Source organism: Arachis hypogaea, chromosome 3 (assembly GCF_003086295.3).
Source record: "Arachis hypogaea cultivar Tifrunner chromosome 3, arahy.Tifrunner.gnm2.J5K5, whole genome shotgun sequence".
NCBI lineage: Eukaryota > Viridiplantae > Streptophyta > Magnoliopsida > Fabales > Fabaceae > Arachis > Arachis hypogaea.
In genome coordinates, this window is record NC_092038.1 from 22,724,091 (window position 1) to 22,730,202 (window position 6,112).

The following is a 6,112-nucleotide window of genomic DNA, read 5'->3' on the forward strand; positions in this document are numbered from 1 at the left end:
AATACTCCATAAACCTCCATTGTACACATTGTATAAATATTTCATTGGCTCCTCATACTTTCCCTTAACAAATATATCAACTAGAATGTAATTGAATGTGGTGATAATCAACTGGTCCATTGTATGTATCTTTCTAACCCTACAACCTCAACATCACCAGCATAATTTACATCAGCATAGTCAGAGAAACTTACAATAGGATTGAACATACACAAAATAAATAGCATTCAAATATAGGAGCATCTAATGCCAAAACATTTTTCATTTTCATATTTTTAAAATACTTTAATCGAGTTAATACTAAAATTTATTCTTAAAAAATTATCCATTTTTAATTTAGTTTTTTAAAGATTAAATTAATTATATTAATCTTTAAAAGATATAATTATAAGTCAAATTAATTTTTTTATCAGTTAAACCTTATGTGTTACATAACATGATGACATAGCAAATTAATGTCCGTGTTATAAAATAATTTCTTGACATATCCTAAATTTATTTAGAGTCAAATTATTGCGAGTTATTTTTATCTCTAAATTAAAATTTAAAAAATTGAGTCAAGTTAATCCTTTTATAAATCTCTATTTATTTTTATTCATAATTTTAAAGGTTTAATATTTCTTAATACTACTAATTTTGATTTCATTTATTATACTTTACTAAATAAATTTTCTTTTATATAAAATAATAAAAAAATATATATTATTAATTTTATATACTTTTTATGTCTACGACGACAACTATAATATAAGTATAATTATTCATCAAAATAAATTAATGATTAAATTATTAGAAAAATATGCCAAATTTTGCTTTAATAGATTGAACTTTGTTAAGTTGAGAACAAAATTAATTTAATGATAATAACAAACATTAAGTTATTGGGTTAAATGTCCAATTGGATTTGGTTGTTTTACTTAGTGTGATGCAGGCCTAAATAATTGTGCAGTAGACCAAATCAATGAAATAAATGTGATGAAGGAAAATTGATCATCTACCCAAGCCTAATTTTATCCGAGCAATAGAGAAGTAAACCTAAACAAAGTTTCAGATGTTTACTTCGGACAAACACAAGAGAAAGAGAAAGCTTCATTTTCGAGTTCACTCACTATAGAGAAGAAAAAAGAGAAAGTCAATTGAGAAAAGCAATATTCAATCACACTAAACAAAGACATGTTAAGCTAAATCAGATGTTAAAGGTGATTTATTTTCATTTGCATACAAATTGATTTCTTCACTTTTTCTCCTACTCTCTGCAATGCCATATTTGGAAAAGTTGAAGAAGATGGTGGTTGATATTCACTGCTGTAAATCAAAGGCTCGGATTGTTATTTGGGGTCAAAGCACACTCTCAAGGGTGTGAATTTGAGATTATCACTGAGCAAGTTCATTTCAGCTGCTCTGTTATTCTCGGTCAAGCAAATGGATCATATTTGAAATCTTTAATTTAAGGGTTGATTGAAAAAAGAGAAGGGATAAATTCTGAAAGCTCAAGATCTAAGAAATTGACTTAGAAGGAATCCTAATATTGGCTCAGAACAAGGTACAAAAAGAAAAGTTCAATCTATATTGGAGCAAGGAGAGAGAACCCAAGAGAGAGCAAAGTGTAACCTCACAAATTAAGTTTGAAGTCTTGGAAGCATTGCACCTACACTAAATGGAGCACTCTGCCAAGATGAAGAACAATATTTTGAGTTCAGATGTTGGGTTCTGCATATAGAATCAAGGCTATCGTTCATCATCTCCTTCATGTTTTACTATTTTTATTTCAGTTTTAATGTATATATTTCTTAGTTTTCTTTGAGAAGTAAGAAACAAGAAAGAGAGGCATTGAAAAAATGCCATAGAGTAAAAAAGTTGAGAGATACACTTGAGAGAAAAGCCAAGAGTGATTTCATTTTTTTTGTTGTATTTTCTGTCATGTGTCATATACTTGAGAGGTATCCCTTGCTAAATTTGGTAAGCATTTAGTGTGGTGAGTCTTGGTATTAGCATAACCAAGTCAAGTTTAAGTTGAAGCTTGTAAGCCCAGATAGGATTAAGTTGAGTCTTAGAGAATTGGTGTATGTAATATTTGGATTATAGTGAAAATTCCACCAACGTTGTGGTGGAGACCGGACGTAGGTTGCATTGCACAAGGCAACTGAATCAGGATATATGGCTGTGTCATCTTCTTCCTTTCTGCGTTAGTTTTGTTTTTTGGTTTTTATCATACAAAACAAAATTGTCTTATGAATTATTTGCTGCACAAACCAAACAGAAATCAAGTTCAAAGTTCTGGGTTTAAGGCTTGATTAATCAAAGTTAATGAAGGTCATAAATTCAACCCCCTCTTCTCTAAACCTTCTGGAACCTTCAATTGGTATCAAGAGCCAAGGTCTCAAGAATCAAGTTTAAAAGCTTGGAGCAAAGGTCCAATGCCGAACAACTTGGGCACAACCATTGTGGCCTACAAGCTAACAGATGGTCAATCAAACAACATGCCTCCTTTCTTTAACAGGAAGAATTATGCTTACTGGAAAGAGAGGATGAGGATCTTTATTCAATCAATAGACTACAACATATGGAAGATAGTAATAAATGGTCCCAAAATTTCAATAAAGACTAGTGCTGATGGAGTGGTGACATAAAAGGATACAAGAAGGACTTGAGCAAAGTGACATGCCACGACTGTAGGGAAGCTGGACATTTTAAGTACAATTGTCCAAAGTTCAAGAAGGAAGAAAAAGGGAAGAAAGAAAAGAAGAGAGTGCTCATGGCCTCTTAGGAGGATCTTGAGAATGATTCGGATGAGGAAGAAAATTCCGAATACGAAGCTCAAGTCTAGTTCATGGCTGGTGAAGATCAACTAAATAAGGTAAAATTACTATGATCTATTCATGGATGATTTACATGTTATTGTTGATGATCTCACCCACCACTCTAAGAAATTGCTAAATAAATATAATAAATGTAAAACTGAAAATGAAATATTGAAAGCTGAAAATGATTTCTCAAAAGAAAAAGTGAAGGAGACGGAATGTGCGATGAATCTTATTGAAGAAAATAGATTTTTGAAATATGAAATTGAAAAGCTTAAAGGAAAGCACATTGTTGATCCTTCTCAAGAACTTGTTACTGAAAATGAGAGATTAAATGAAATGATTAAAATATTGAACAGTGATTTAGCAAAATTTACTCATAGTTCTAGTAATTTGGACAAATTACTTGCAAATAAAAAAATCATTGTTTGAAAAATCAGGCTTGGACTATGTGACAAAAGAGGATGCAATTTTCTGAAAAACCAATTACAAAATTCATGGCCTCTTCTTCAAAAACAAAAACCTCTTTTGATAAATCTGGTCTTGGATATTTTTTTCAACAATAATGCCTCTTTTGAACAGTCATATTTTGGTGAAACTGTATCATTCTTTAAAACCAAACTGGTTTCAAACAATTATGATCAGGGGCACTTCTCAAATAATGAGGTTGTTTTCAAACAACCACACTTTTACAAAAGAGCCTTATTCAAGAAGCCCATATGTTTTCAATAATTTTGGTTTGAAATCTTTTGAAAAAAGGGGGTGCTAACACTAAAAATGAATTATCAAAAGAAATACACATTTTTCAAGAACCAGAAAATTTTACCCTCTTAATCATTATCAACATCAAAGCTTCAATAAATTTCAGCAATATTCACACAGTAATCATTTTTTTAATTATAAGAAATCTGGTCACTCTTACTCCCATTACTTTATTGACAAAAGAAAAGTAAAAAAACAAACTTACAATGTCGTTTGTGATTTTAATGTTTTTGGACAATCAAGATGGGTTAGTTTCAAAGGATCCAAATTGGTTTGGATACCTAAAATCACTTAAGAGCGTTCACAGATTTGCCTAGCATCCAAGAAGAAGAAAGACATGTGGTACTTGGATAGCGGATGCTCTAGACACATGACGGAAAGGTCAACATTCTTCATCAAACTCAACAAGTATGATGGAGGATTTGTGACCTTCGGAGATGATGGTAAAGGTATAGCTGTTGAAAAAATAGGTAAAAATTACTCTACCTTCATTGATGATGTCTTTTTGGTTGATATGTTAAGGCACAATCTTTTGAGTATTAGTTAACTATGTGATTTGAGTTACTTAGCGATATTCAAAAGATTGGAATGCCGTGTAGTGAGTGAAAAGTTTAATGAGGTATTATTTGTTGTAAATTATTGTGATAATGTGTATGGCCTCACTCTTGATGAACTAAATAATCAAAATGTAGCTTGTTTCTATTCTAAAGAATCTGAAAAGTGGCTATGGCATAAAAGATTAGACCATACAAGCATGTTTCAAATAAACAATCTTGTTAAAAAGGATTTAGTAAGAGGTCTTTTTTTTATAAAATTTGACAAAGATATCACTTGTGATGCATATCAAATAGAAAAACAAACAAAAAGTTCATTTAAATCAAAGGAAAATATTTCTACTAAAAGACCACTTGAAATGCTAAATATTGATTTATTTGGTCCGACAAAAACTCAAAACTTAGGTGGTAAGCATTATGGTTTGGTGATTGTGAACGATTATACAAGATTTGGTTGGATTTTGTTCCTTGCTCATAAAAATGATGTCTCTGCGGCATTTGAAGTTTTTAGCAAAAGGATTCAAAATGAAAAATATTTAAAGATTATTTCTATTAGAAGTGATCATGATAAAGAATTTGAAAATCAATCTTTTGAATCATTTTGTGAGGAATTTGGAATATCACAAAATTTTTCTTGCCCAAGAATACCACAACAAATGATATTGTGAAAAGAAGAAATAAGCATATAAGAAATGACAAGAGCTATGTTATGTGAAAATGATGTTCCAGAATTCCTTTAGATTGAAGCTATTAATACCGTTTGCTACATTTTAAACAGAACAATCATTAGAAAGTTTTTAAAAAAAACTCCCTATGAGTTTTGGAAAGGACACCCACTAAATTTGAATTATCTTCATATCTTTGGATGTAAGTGTTTTGTTTTAAATAACGAAAATAATTTGAAAAACTTTAATCCAAAAGCATATGAGTGTTTATTTGTAGGCTATTCTTCAACTAGCAAAGCTTATAGAGTTTACCATCAAGATGCTAGAATTATTGAGGAATCCATACATGTTACTTTTTGTAATACTAACATGGTTCAAAGTGTTTTGGAAGACTGTGATGCAGAAAATCAGGTGGAGAATAACACTAATGAATACTAAAGTCAAGAAAAAGAAAACTCTAGGCAACCTGATCTGAACCTGCGGTTACAGAAGATTTTGCAGGAGATAATTTCGTTTTATCTCCTGAAACTGGCAAAATTCCTGGGAATACCAGTTCCATTGATCCCACCTTAACAGAATCTGTTCCTAAGTCCATTAGATCCCGTGAGTAGAGATTTTTGAAAAACTATCCACAAAAATTTGTTATTAGGGATGTTTTTCAATGTGTCAAAACTCGGTCCTCCACTAGAAAAGCATCTGAAGAAGCAAACATGGCCTTTCTATCTCAAATTGACCCACAAAATATCAAAGAAGCGCTTGATGACCCTTCTTGGGTAAAGGCCATGGAGGAAGAACTTCATCAATTCGAAAAGAATCATGTTTGGACACTTGTTCCAAAGTCACAAAAAAGAAGCAAATCATCGACAAACATCAAATGAGAAATTCTTGGACCCCCTCTAGAAACCGCAACTGGTTTCCACAAACCCCTATCAACTTGTTAATTAATAGAACATGACAATCTCTCCATACACAACACAAACAGATATGGTGATATAGGATCTCCTTTCCTAAGACCCCTACTTGGAGTGAAGCTATTTAATCTATCCCCATTCCAGAGGATAGACAGCAAGAAAGCAGTGACACAACGCATAATCAGATTAACTCTTAGAAGAGAAAAGCCAAAACTCACAAGGGTTTGTTTCAGAAACCCCCAATCCACTCTATCGTACGCTTTCTCCAGATCAATCTTAAAGGTCAGGGTGCCTTTCTTTAACTTTGTCTTCTTCATAAAATGGAGAACATCTTGTGCTATAATGATGTTGTTCGGGGTTCCTCTCCTTGGAATAAATCCTCCTTAAAGGGGCCCAACAATCTCTTTGAGATGGGGACG